Source organism: Dendropsophus ebraccatus, chromosome 5 (assembly GCF_027789765.1).
Source record: "Dendropsophus ebraccatus isolate aDenEbr1 chromosome 5, aDenEbr1.pat, whole genome shotgun sequence".
Classification (NCBI taxonomy): Eukaryota; Metazoa; Chordata; class Amphibia; order Anura; family Hylidae; genus Dendropsophus; species Dendropsophus ebraccatus.
In genome coordinates this window covers 22,279,129-22,293,329 of record NC_091458.1, presented here as the reverse complement: position 1 = coordinate 22,293,329, position 14,201 = coordinate 22,279,129, and the positions used below count along the sequence as shown (strand labels likewise).

The window sequence follows — 14,201 nt, the reverse complement described above, 5'->3', positions numbered from 1 at the left end:
CAGGGGGAAGAGAAGTGATTTGCGCGGATTGACAGGATGTCACTATAATATATTTCCTTGTAGGTAGAGCCGGGGGGGGGGGGGCGTTCTTGCCGTGCTCGCACATTTCCTCACAATCACAAGTACATCTTCTCTTTAGGCAGCCCCGCTCTACACATTCACTAATGCATTGTAAATTCATGTTAATTTCCTTGCTGTGAAAAACACATATGGGATGAATGATGAGCGGCGGTGGCGGGGTTATCATTGTGTATGTATTACTCGGGGAGGAGACGGAATAACACAGCGGCCTCACATCTCCACTATATAGGAAAAGATCACCGCCGGCTCCCAGGCCCGTTAGGTAATAATTGCTTGAGAGTTTGTGGACGGAGGCAGAGGAGGAATGTTCAATATATGTTTTTGTACTGTATGATATATGCAAAGTAGAGGAGTAACAGGAAGGTCCTGGGCAATGCAGAATCTCTTACTGGACCCAGTGTCGGACTGGCCAACCACAGTACGGGAGGATCCTCCAGTGGGCCCCCAGCTTTAGAACCTGCACAAACACTGACTGACATGTTGTTTCTCCCTGGCTCTTCATTGATGGGCCCCCAGGATCATTTCCTCTGGTGGGCCCCAAATACCCCAGTCCAACACTGACTGGACCCCCACTGACCATGTGCCATTTATGGTAATGGTGTCTTCTAATTTACAGTCCCTTCAGATACCAAGGTCTAGATGAAAGTGCCACCCATGCCTCTTGCCTCCCCTTGTTTCCTAGCACTGGGATAGTCAGAAACAATGGAGTAACTACAGAGGGTGCAAAGAGAGCAATGGAGTAACTATAGAAGGTGCAAATACCAATGTGGTATCTAGAGGGGGGTGCAAAGTGCAATAAAGTCACTACAGGGGGTACAGACAGGGTAATGGAGTGACTAGAGGAAACACAGAGAAGGCGATTGGGTAATTGTAAAGGGTTCAAAGAGCAATGAAGTAACTAAAGGGGGTGCAAATGGCAGTAGAGTAACTAAAGAGGGTACAAAGAGAGCAATGGAGTGACTATAGATGGTGCAAAGAGAGCAATGGAGTAATTATAGAGGGTGCAAAGAGAGCAATGGAGTAACTATAGAGGGTGCAAAGAGAGCAAAGGAGTAACTAAAGATGGTGCAAAGAGAGCAATAGAGTAACTAAAGAGGGTACAAAGAGAGCAATGGAGTAACTATAGAGGGTGCAAAGAGAGCAAAGGAGTAACTAAAGATGGTGCAAAGAGAGCAATGTAGTAACTATAGATGGTGCAAAGAGAGCAATAGAGTAACTAAAGAGGGTGCAAAGAGAGCAATAGAGTAACTAAAGAGGGTGCAAAGAGAGCAAAGGAGTAACTATAGATGGTGCAAAGAGAGCAATAGAGTAACTAAAGAAGGTGCAAAGAGAGCAATGGAGTAACTATAGAGGGTGCAAATTCCAATGTGGTATCTAGAGGGTGTGCAAAGTGCAATAAAGTCACTATAGGGAGTGCAGTTTGAGCAATGGTTTAACCTTTGAAGGTGCAGACAGAGTAGCTATATTGGGTGCAAAGAGAGCAATGGGGTAACTATAGAAGGAGGGAGCAATGGAGTAACTAAAGTGGATGTAAAGACAGTGGAGTAACTATAGAAAGGGTGGAAAGAGCAATGGAGTAACTATAGGATGAGTCGCTATAGAAGGGGGGAACAATAGAGTGGCTATATGAGGGGGGGAAGAGCAATGGAGTAACTTTGGGGGGAGAGCAATGGAGGACCTAGAAGAATCACAGAGAAGGCGATTGGGTAATTATAAAGGTTACAAAGACCAATTAAGTAACTAAAAGGGGTGTAAATGGAGCAATGGAGTAAAAGAGGTAAAAGGGGTAAATCATAGCAAAATGCATTTTCCCCATTATTAATCTCCTTTCCTCTTCGTACCCCCTTCCTAAACTAAACATTCAGTATGAAAACTGCTAGAAATCAGTATTCACAGAGGAATTCAGTTACAGGGTACTCATAGAAGTCTATGGAAAGGGAAAGAAGAGGAGGAGGAGAAAACTGCAGAGTTAAACAAAGGCAGAGAGACAGTGCTAAAAGCTATAGTAAATGGTAAAAGGATTTACAGCTTACGCTACTGCTCTGTAATGTCCTCCATACTGCTGCTGCTTCTGAGGGTGTACTATAGAGAGTAAGGGGAGCAGGAGCCATATACAAGTTATATAATGGCTACAAATAGTGTTACTTAGTATGGATATGTTTCACCTGTCTAGATAGTTAGGTGCTGTGTACCGTCAAAATAATACAGATTTCAGGTGTGGACGTTCTTCTTAACCAATGTCCATTTATAATAGCCAGTAAGATATATGTTTACTGATCCATCAAAAATGAACCCCCTATATGCCTGTACAGTATGTAGGCGTAAGCAGGGATGTACCTATGGCCTATATACTCATCATTTATGCATCGGCTGTATTTATACACTTGTGTGGGTTGTCGTTTTCTGGTGTCCTATTAATAAAACTAGCAATGATTCTCAGCAGGGACGTGACTGAGAGAAAGGGGGACGCTTCACAGCATGGAAGCCACGTTTAGTCATTAGGTACAGAACATCTCTATTGATGGAATAAACCGCTGCCAGGTAGGCATTACAGTCGTTCTCATTACAGGAACAGTTTACCTAACAGAGTCCCTAAAATAAAAATGGCACGGCCTATAATGGAAATTCTCCGAGAGAAGGGACAAATCTTCCACGCGGACCATTTCTTCCTGAGGTTGGAACGGATCGTTTGGTGACCGATACAGAGTCATTTGCAGAAGTGTAGAGGTAGACAATAACCCAGTCTGCTTAAGATTGCAATGAGCAGATTGTTGTGGAGTCATCCATTTTATCTCCCCCTTCTTCTTCCTATCTTGAGACTGTGAGCTATAAGTCGGAGGAAAGGGGCTGCTTTATGTGTGGCTGGAAAATAATAGAACATTTTCTCCTCTCTTCTCCCTACTAAGAATACAGAAATAAAAGAGTGCTGATCATTGGTAACAGAACATCCCATCTAAACAGACCTTTAGGGAAGAAATTGCCCTGTGCCCCTGTGGGTTCTATTGAGTGCTACGCCACTACCTTATGGATCCTGACTACCCTCAAGTGCAAGTACTCTCAATTAGTATTGAGTGAGCACTATAATACTCGAGATAGGTATTTTTCAATGCTTGAGTCCTCAAGCTCCGTGGGGGGAGGGGGGGGGGGGTATTGTCTTCTCTCTTCTGTTCCGTTTTCTTTAATGAGCCAATCAGGAGTTGAGGCGGACAGTGCTGCAACCGCTGGCTGAGCAGAGACTTCCCGCCTCAGCCACTGGTTGGTTCATTAAAGAAAATGGAACGGAAGAGAGAAGACGCCATGCACCTGGATCCCAGGAGGGTAAGTTACCCCCTCCCTCCCAACATTTTACCACGTGGGGGGCCAGAATGAACAATGTGGCCCCCAAATGGTTAAGTGGAAATGTTATGGGACTCTACTTAAAGGAGAAGCTGGACGGATTAGAAAATCTGGCAACTGGCAGGGGCAGGGAAGGAATTGATTACAAGTACTCTCTCCTTGTCTGCGGCCTCAGGACCCCCTGGCTGATGGACTAACCGCTTAGCCAATCAGTGACTGGAGCAGTTTTTCTCCCCAGAGCTGGGTCGCGATGTGTCAGCTTCGGAGATTCCGGACAGCAGCGGGGGTCCCGCGGCTGGTCCCGTCACTCACTATGGGCACGGGGAGAGGTAAGTTATTACTTGTAATCAATTTCCCCCCTGCCCATACCGGCTCCTGGATTTTATAATGTGCTCCTTTAACCTCTACTTTAGTGATGACTGAAGCTGCTGATTTTGGAGGGTTCTCCTGATTCTCCCTTGATAGGAGATGTTATGGGTGAGCAGGATCGGGCATGTTGTTCCTGGGTGTATTAGTCTGACAGTGGCTTTCTATCCTCTCCCTGCTGAGAAAACATGTACGCTTAGTTGAAAGCTGTCGGCCAAAGAAAAAGCTATCGACTTTGGACTCTCTAAGCATGGGTCCACATTGTACTCATCCCTCTTCTCCCAAGACCAACAGGCAACATTTGCATTGACCAAGGCCAGAAATGTTCCCACAGGTACGAAGCATTCCATAAAAAGTTCACCGTGTAAATATTAATGTTTCTTGGTTTGATGTTTTTGGTCATTCTAAAACTACAAGAGAACTTGGCAAAGATGAATTGGCAAAAAAAAAAAACCTGACTAATTTGGAGAGAACAATTTCTGACACATTCAATACCGCCGTCTTATAAAACATCATAAACACGTTGACAAAGAAGCCGGAGTGTAACAGAGAGTTAAGTGCTCCATTTATGTAAGTGCTGCGGAGAGTTGTAAATGTAACAATCTGCTGTAAAGTGCTTTGTGTTATTATAAAGAAACCCAAAGCAGCAGCGAGCAACAACACTCTTATTATGCCTCAGAAGGAGCAAGCTGTACGGGGGTCACCGATTCACCCACTCCCATGACTTTTGTCACCAACCGGTGTTTTTTTTTTTTTTTTCTTCACAGTATGCGGTTTTTAAGGTCATTTCTGAAAATAAATCTGTTATGATTGCTATAATACTAGGGAACGGTAATGCACCTTGTGTACCAGTGAGTATATACGCTAGCCTGTGCTCCCCTCCCCCACCCCATTGGTGCCACTTGGCCATAAAGCACCGTATATGAAGTTCTGCACAATCCTCATCCTGTATAGGCCAGTGAAGCAGATCCCGCGAGCTCTGTCTACTAGCATGCCTGCTAAGGCTAGGTTCACACTGTGTTTTCAGCATCCGTTTAACGCATCCGTTTTTTGCAAAAAACGGATTGCAAAAAACGGATTCATTTGTGTGCATCCGTTTTTCCATTGACTTCCATTATAAAAAAAAACGGATCCGTTTTTTTTGGCGGACCAAAACGGACCAAAAAACGTTGCTGACCCTATTTTTCTGGACGTTAAAAAAAACGGATCCGTTAAACGGATGCTGAAAACGCAGTGTGAACCTAGCCTAAGCAGTAACCTAGTTAGTTATTGCTCTGCCAGTGAACCCTTAGGTTAACTTCAAGTTTAGGCAACCTGAATTGTTCATGGGGATTATAACAGCATCATGTGAAATATTATTACAGCCCCAAGTTGTCACCACTCCACACTACAGGGACATCTTTACGGGGTACTCGGTACATTTAAAGGGGTACTCGGTACATTTTAAATATATGCTCGTGGAAAGGTCTTTAGAAAATAATAAAGTACTCTAACCTCCCTGGCTCCTGTGGCACCATTGGAATCTTACCGATCCAGCTGCTGTTAGGGTCCCGGGCATTGACGTTGAAGGCCCACCCATCCAATCAGCAAATGAGGCAGAAGACTGCTGCAGCCACTGATTGGCTGGACAGGCCTGCAACATCACATCACCCAGTCCCGGTAGCGGCCAATCAGCAGGACAGATCAGTAACATACCAGTGGCAGCTAGGGGGGTAAGTGCACTTTATTATTTTCAAACGACCTAGTAGTAATAAAACGGCGATATAGTAATAAAAGTCCCTGCCCACAGTACCCCTTTAATCCACCTTTGAGAGGGGGGAGTCAGAAGATATAAGAAAGGAAGAAGGGCTCTTCTCCAACTACTGGACTCCTAACGGGACTCCAGCCATAGCCAGGGCTACGTGACTTCCATGGCACAAACTTCACCGCCATACACCCTACAATAGGGCATTGTAGCACATGAAACAATAGGTAATGCAAGTCTTCTAAGTAGTCTCCTTCACCACAGGGTGCCAGCCTGCAAAAGTCTCTTTACAGCAGCGTATACAGAGTTAAAGGGGTTGTGTCACAAAGAAAACTAGGTCTAGGTCCATTTCTCTCAATGTTTTTAGAAATATAGGGGGAGATTTATCAAACATGGTGTAAAGTGAAACTGCCTCAGTTGCCCCTAGCAACCAATCAGATTCCACCTTTCATTTTCCAAAGAGTCTGTGAGGAATGAAAAGTGGAATCTGATTGGTTGCTAGGGGCAACTGAACCAGGTTCACTTTACACCATGTTGGATAAATCTCCCTCATAGACTCACTAATCCCCACTAATGTTCTGCTTTGTCTAATAACCTGTTGTCCTTGGTTACAGCCCACTAAGCAACCACTATCCTGGGTCACTCATGCTCAGTTCAATCGCAGTCACATGATTTGTCCTATAAGTACTGACAATTGGTTTTCACTTCACATGCAAGCAAAGAGGGATTGTGGAAAAGTGTCTGCCTTGTTGCCTGGCAACAGCAGGGTCACAGTTCAGAGTGGAAACCAGGAAGTAATCATAGATGCATGTCGAAGCAAAATGGTACAGTGATGTAAGCGTCTGCACCAAAAACAGCACATTTGTTCTCCTTTATATATATATATATATATATATATATATATATATATATATACATATATATATATATATATATATATATATATATATATATATATATATACTGTATATATGTGTGTGTGTATGTGGTCCACATCTGATTTTACCTTTTATTCTTTTAATCCTACCACCCCCTCTGCTTTTACACTACTGACACAATATCGTATCAATATCAACACAGTATCATATCAATACCGACACAATATCGTATCAGTCAGTCCAACCTAAGGGTAGGGAACCTTGGCTCTCCAGCTGTTGCAAAACTACAACTCCCATCATGCCTGGACAGCCAAAGCTTTAGCTTTGGCTGTCCAGGCATGATGGGAGTTGTAGTTTTGCAACAGCTGGAGAGCCAAGGTTCCCTACCCCTGGCCTAGCATGTCCCTTTAAGTGACAAGGTAATCTCTGTATAGAATAGCTGCTATTGCTTTTTAGTCCTATATTATAGTGTTTACTTATATGTTTCTTTCACCCTGGCTTGAAACTCTAGTATAATTTTATCCCATTTTTCATACGTTCTATCTGTGTGATCTCACCGCACATAGCCTTGTATTTTCCCATAGAAAAGCTGCATGACTGTCAGATTCCCATTCGATATGGTCTGGAATAAAAAAAAAATCTACAGTTCCTTTTGAAAAACAATCTTTAAAACCAATTTTAGCTGAAGTGTGTGGCACTTTTGTGCATAGTCGCTGCAGAGATTTTTGTTCTTCATTGATTTTTCGCTTTTTGTGATTGTTTGAGAAATAATATGAGAACTGCCGGCGCTGTGTCCAATCATCGACTCTATCAAATAACTTCTTGATAGACACTTGAAAGCCTTTGCAATGTCGTCGTGGTTAGCTGATGGCGGCTTGAGAAGATATAACGGATAGATCTATCTGGTGGGATTATATTACCATCCTCTTGTGTTTACTCTGCTCTTCATCTTACCAATATACTGTATAGATTTACAACTAGATGAAATGGCGGCAGCTTCACCGGGGTCCATTAGTTCCTTCTGGCTACAGTGCATAGTAGGACCTTAACTCTTCAATGGCTTGTGATCAGGAGCGGATTATAATAGGTCAGTTTTGGGCAGTACCCCGGGGCCCATGGCCCCCCAAAGAGACTTATGTTCAGTCATGATTTGCATAAAAATTGCTGCTTTTTACCACAATTTGGCACAAATCAGGGCAAAACATCAGCCAGGACACAATGCAGTAACATTAGAGAATATATTGAAGAACCTTATCATTTGACAATGATGTCACCACAGGTCTTTTACAGGCTGCATTATGGAGGAAAAAGACATAGATCAGTGCCGCCATAGTTACAGTGGGTTGGGGGGGGGGGGGGGGCAAGCTTGGTGAGCAGCCCGGGGCCCATAGTAAAGTAAAGTTAATCAGCCCCTGCTGGTGATATAAAGATCATTTAAATCTCCGAAATTCTCTATAGTAAAGTTAAAGCAAATGTAACACTAGTACATTTACTACCGAGCACCGGCCAGGCATGAAGCACTGGGGGCAAGTTCGCAGGCCCCCAGTGTGACGATCTTCCCTCCTAGCTGTGACATGACGGGCCTGCCTCTAGTTCTTCATGCCCAGCTGGGCTCTGTAATAGACTGGGGCCATGCGCGGGAATTGAGCGACCTACACCGGTGCCAATCCATTGTACTAGTGGTACATTTGCTTTAAAGGGGTACTCCAGCGTGGGGGCACCTCCCCTGCCTTGTCAGGTGACTTTTGCGCTGGGACCGGGGACGAGGTGGCCGAGGGAAAAGACGTCCACTCACCTCCCCAGTTCCAGCGGCGGATCCCGCATCGCGGCCCTCCGGTGCCAAGTTCCCGGCCGCTTCCGGGTGTCTGACGAGGGCCGAGACGTGACGTCTCAGGTCCGCTCAGCCAGTCAGTGAAGGAGGCGGGAACCGGGGAGGTGAGTGGACGTCTTTTCCCTCGGCCACCTCGTCCCCGTTCCCAGCGCAAAAGTCACCTGACAAGGCAGGGGGGGGGGGGGGCTGATGTAACAGGAAAAGGAGCTGAGAGAAGAGCTTGGTGACGGTGACAACAGTAATTAGGTCTGTGTGAGTTAGGACACTTCCTGGTGGGGGGTGGAGGGGGGAAAAGACAGGGAAGGGAGGCAGATGGGTGATTGAAGCATATTACAGAGTTATATAACTTTGTAATGTGCTTCAATTACTGGGAAAAAGTTTTTCATGGCACTTGTCCTTTAAGAAAATTGGGCCCCAAACTTAAAGAAGTTTGGCAATGTACATTTTTTCAAACTGGAGGGGGCATTACAAACTATCCAGACTCCCCTCTCCATCGCTTGATCGCCAGGCTCTGGGATCTCCAGCAGAGCCATTGTCACAACCCAATTGATGGACTGGCGGCTCGGTCATTAAAAGACTGGGGTGGGATGAATCTGCAGTCACTGATTGGCTGAGTGGGCTGTCCATCAGCCAGGATGGGCATGTCATCACAACTTGGGGTGAAAATGCACTCCCGCGGGGGTCTTGGCGCCAGTCATGCAATGCAAGGCAGGCACAGGGAGAGGTAATAAGGATTTGTTGTTATGTTTTCCGCTGCCCCTGCCGTCTGACTGTTTTTTTTTTTTGCCAGGGTTGAACGTCTCCTTTAAAGTGATTCGCCACTTTTAAAAATTAGTTGGCTTCTTTGTTAATAAGCTGATCATTCAGAAACATCTAGCAAAAAGCTGTAATCTGTGTTGAAACAATAAGTGAGCAGTTTCCCCACAGCGCCATCACAGGGGAAACAAGGCATTACACAGTGTGTCTCCTTGACCTAATAGCTAAGTTACAGTGTCAGCAGTTTGCAATATGAATTGCAGCTGACAGATTCACTTGAAGTCAAATGCTTGTTTTAGTAACCCTCCTCTTTTGTTTTCAAGAGTATTTTATTATAAATAACTCCAATACAAGACTTGGAATTCGTATATTACTATATAGGTATACACTGAAATGCATAGACTGTTGCCTCTTATGGTTAAAAATAAAGCATACAGTATAATGTGTTGTAAGACAAAGCAGAAACATAAAAAAAAAATAGAAAATAAACTAAAAATAAAAGAGGGGTGATACTCACATGCTTCTGATCCCTACCGCTCATCACTGCTTCTTAGTTCCTTTGTGTTAACCTCCCAGGAACTGATCTCTTAGACAGCCACTGACTAACACTGGTCATATCTGCGGCCAATGATTAGCTGAATAGGGAGTTCCTGCTTGGTTGATGCATCACAGGAAACAGCGATATGCAGCAGGGATCAGCAGCTGCAGGGGGATCAGGGCAAGTGAGTATTGCTTTTTATTCCTCATTTTTATATCATCCCAAGTTACTTTCTACATTTTTATGGGTCTAAAATACCCATTGATTGGAATATATCTCAACACACATTGATAATATCTAATCAGTGCTGACAATATTGGACATACTCTAGCCACAAGTTGAATATTTACATCCGGTTGTAAATTTTTTTTTTTTATCCATATACCTCCAAAAGGGGAGCTGACAAGTCTTCCTTCAGGTAAAGCACCGGGCCTCTTTAAATAGTTCCTGATCCATTTGATCTGTTTCATACAGTGAAAAGGGGATAATTAAACCAATTTAAGGAAATTGATAATAATTTACTTTTTTGTACTTCTTGTACCTTTGCTCATTATTTCTTTAATGATTTGAGTCTTGCTATGAGGTTTGTTTCCATGACAGCGTATTTCAATCTATTTTAAACATTTCAGACTGTATCATTACCAGTTACACTTTGACCAACACGGAATAAATCTAGACTTTCCTTTTATTCGGGATAAATCGCACATTTGGACGTTGTCGTTTGACGGACGGGCGGCATCTTTTTTTTTTATCACACGGTTAATTATAGACGAGGTGTAAAATAAAGCGCTGTGATGTGATCTGCATAGTTCTCTATGTGAGTGATGGTGGTGCGTTCTACAGCTACATAAATGGGATTAACATTGCTAGGTGAGAAATATTATATTTATATATGTGTTTTTATTATTAGTTTTTATTTGCTGAATTATAACTTAACTAAAACAACAAGTACTAACTTGAAGAGGTTGTCCAGACAAAATTAACTTGTCCCCTATGCAAAGGATAGGACACAAGTAAGAGATCGCGGGGTGTTAGACCTCTGAACCTCCCCGCCGATCTCCGGATAGGGGACAACTTTATTTTGCATGGGCAACCTCTTTAAGACTTAAAAGAGAATTCCGGGATGCTCAGTGTCCCTCCAGTGCCCTGTGTCCCTCAGTGTCCCCCTGCCATCATCCTCTCCAGCAGCCACAGCCCGCACAGCTCTGGGAGTCGGGTCGTGACATTACCATGTTATTCAGGAAGTGACATCACCATGTTATCCAGGAAGTGACATCACCATGTTATCCAGGAAGTCACATCACCATGTTATCCAGGAAGTAACATCACCATGTTATCCAGGAAGTGACATCATCCTGTTATCCAGGAAGTGACATCACCATGTTATCCAGGAAGTGAAGCCTTGATGCAGTAGTAAGTGCAGGGAAAAAAGCATTTTCTAAGCATTTCCCGTAATAAGTGTATATTGGGGATTTGTAGGACTTGTATAACTTTTGGGGGGCAATACAATACTATAATAAAAATTTTCACTGGACTTCTCCTTTAAAGGGGTTAGATCTATTTCTTATTTTCTCTACTAGGAGGCAGGACCAGAGCTGGGCTGTTTTCCAGCAGTAAACATATATGGGTGGTGGGAAATGAGAGGGAAGCCTTGATTTACCTTTCAGGTACAGTGTGGATGATCTTCAGCAGGCAGACTGGCTTATCTTGAAGGTACACAGCCCAGGCTTTCTCAGGCTCTTCCTTACTCCTTTTTAAAAACATGCTTAGAGTAGTGGTGAGCGAATACTGTTCGATCGAATATATATTCGATCGAATAGTAAGGTATTTTGCAGAATATTTGATAAATATTCGATAAGTGTTCAAATCCCCCAGCTTCCGGTTTTTACCTCCAAGTGGTCGAATAGATGTTTTTCAATAATCGAATACTTGTTCCCATAGACTTTAATGGGATCGAATATTCGGAGATATTCGTATGAATATCGAATATTCGAATATTTCACTATTCGCTCATCACTAGCTTAGAGACAGGAAATGCTTAGAGAGAGGAAATGCCCACTCATTAGCAGCATAGAGATTCTGTATTCTGTCTTTGCTGAGCGAGTGTTTATAGGTAGATTTTAATGGTGCATAGCTGGGGGTGGAAAAAGGTAGTAGTAACCCTTAACCTTATTGAGGGGGTCCAAAGGCCCCGCTGTCAATAAGAGGACAGAATTACAAACGGCATATGGTAGGTTGTTACATGTTGCAGTTGGTGCCCTGAACCTTTGGGTTATTCTTCTAGAATCTCTGTCATGGACCCTTTCAGAGAAGTCTCATAACTAATTGACTTATTTTTCTCAATTATTATTATTTTTTTTCTCACAGATTAAGGCTATGTTCACACTACGTATAGAGACTGGCCGGTCTCTGCACGGATCATCCCGGCCGGTACTGCAGTACCGGCCGGATGATCTTTCGGCTGCAGGGTTCTGATGCAGGCGCATCAGCGTGCGCCCGCATCAGAACTTCCTCCTGCACACAGTGAAGCTTGCGGCCGGAGCCGTTCGCTTCATTTTGTGAACTGACAGGGTTTCCTACGACCGCAATTCACTAAATTGTGGCCGTAGTAAACTGACATGTTAGTTATTTGCAGCCCTGTACAGGATCCCGGACGGAGCGTAATCGATGTGTATACGCTCCAGCCGGGATCCCATAGAACAATAGGCAACAACAGCCGTACTTTTACGTAGTGTGAACATAGCCTTAGGGTATGTTCACACTGAGTAAATCAGGCGGAATTCAGCGGCGGAACTCTCCGCCACAGAATCTTGCCTGCCTCAGTGTGCTATAGCCTGTCTATGAGAGAGCGAGCGCTCCTCCACTGCCGCTACTCCCGCTCAAAGAATTTACATGTCACTTCTTAGATTGGAGAGAGGCGGGAGCGGAGGAGAGCGCATTCTCCCATAGACAGGCTATAGCACAGTAAGGCAGGCGGGATTCTGCGGCGTAACTCTCCGCCTGGTTTACTCAGTGTGAACATACCCTTAGTAGTTAGAAGAATTTTCAGATTAAGATTGTGTTCCCACACAATATTTAGGGGCATTTTTTTAAAACTGGAAACAGATGTTTTACGTCTTAAAAAAAAAGTTCTCAAAGGAAAAACTCAATGAAAAAAATAGCTGACAATTTCATAAAAATTTCACTGCCATATCATTAAAGGGGTACTCCAGCGCTGATATAAAAAAAAAAAAAAAACAATGAATCATAAACATACTTTTCCCACTTATCATCCCTCCAGAGTCTGCCTACGTTTGAATTTCCCGCTGTTTGCAGGTCCCTGAAGCTCCAGTTGGTGTCTTCATTTTTTCTTCACTTCCTGGTTTGGGCTTTCCCATGATGCACTTTGTCTCCTGTGATGTCTAACTGACTCTTTAAAACTGTTAGATGGCTTACAGTTTGCTCAGCCAATCAGAGCTGAGCAACCTGATTCATCTGACAAAGGGAGGCTGGCCTAACAGGGCTTAGACCCTCTTGATGATGTCATTGTCACAAAATGGCTTCCACAGAGTAGCCGGAGGTCAACAGTCATTATGTAAGAATGAGTTTACTTCACTTCCTGGTGGGAGGTTGAGGGGGGAAAAGATTGGGAAGGGGGGCAGATAGGTGATTGAAGCATATTACATGTTATATAACTTTGTAATGTGTTTCAATTACTGGGAAAAAGCTTTTTGCTGGAGTACCCCTTTTAGGATTTGGCCTTTTTTCCATTTTTTTTTTTTTTAGTTTACATAATTTTTGCCCATTTTCATAAGAAAAAATGCTAATAGAACTTGCTATGGATACAATAATGGGTTACAAAAAAAAAAAAAACATTTCTATTTCACTTAGTCTTTCATGTAATATTGGCCTATAGCATTTTGGGGCAAAAAAAAAAAAAAAAAACAACACAAAACGTCATTAGAAAACGCTATGTGTGAAACCACCCTAAAGCAATGTTACATTGCTCTATATTATTGTGTTGCTTCTGGCCGCATAGAGCTGCACGTTATCCACATGGAAGGATCTGAAACCAATTAAGTGTGTAGATGTTATCTGGTGACCTCCAGTGTCTACCAGTGGCCGCGCTAAGAAAAGCAAAAACTGATAAAATGTTATTATTGTTAAGGGACTTAAACGCCTCTTATTAAATCTGCCTTGCCCTTGTGTAGACCCGATGGGAGGTGGATACATGAGGTCAGGTTAGGTATATAGCTTGCAGTAAATGTCACCGGGAGGGGTGCCATGGGACCAATTAAAGTGATTTCATGTCAATTCTCGCTCTCTAGAGAGGGGGCCTGATGAACGTGCCGTATATTGTACGCTACATAGATTGGCCGTGCCCATTATATTCCCAATTTTCTGCCTTTTATTTACATTTTCATGTCACTGTAGATCCCACGGGTGGTTTGTCCAGGTTCTTCACACATGATATTTGAGCTGAAGTTCTTAACAAAGACATAATGTTGATAAGTGAAAAGAACGAGCTGGATCCATCTACACAACCATCAGGAAAAAAATTAGGCTCTAAGACTGTGTATGTGTCACTATAATCAGGAAAAGTTAGGAATGGTTAGGGGTTGAGTATCCACTCTTTATGAAACATAACCCAGAAGACTCCATGATCAACTTTTTACGATTACAAGTTAAAGG

At 43.4% G+C, this 14,201-nt stretch overlaps 1 protein-coding gene across 5 annotated transcripts in view; it reads left to right on the top strand.

Moving 5' to 3' along the window:
* The window catches only part of FAT3 (FAT atypical cadherin 3), a 485,754-nt gene that overhangs the window by 64,494 nt on the left and 407,059 nt on the right, over positions 1 to 14,201 (top strand). The window contains exon 1 of one of the 5 annotated variants that reach the window (XM_069969658.1): positions 2,561 to 2,622. The exons of the other annotated variants lie outside the window; for them this stretch is intronic. The gene's annotated coding sequence lies outside the window, so the exon portion shown is untranslated. Of the gene's footprint in view, positions 1 to 2,560; positions 2,623 to 14,201 lie in introns of those variants that run through there. 5 annotated transcript variants of the gene reach the window in all.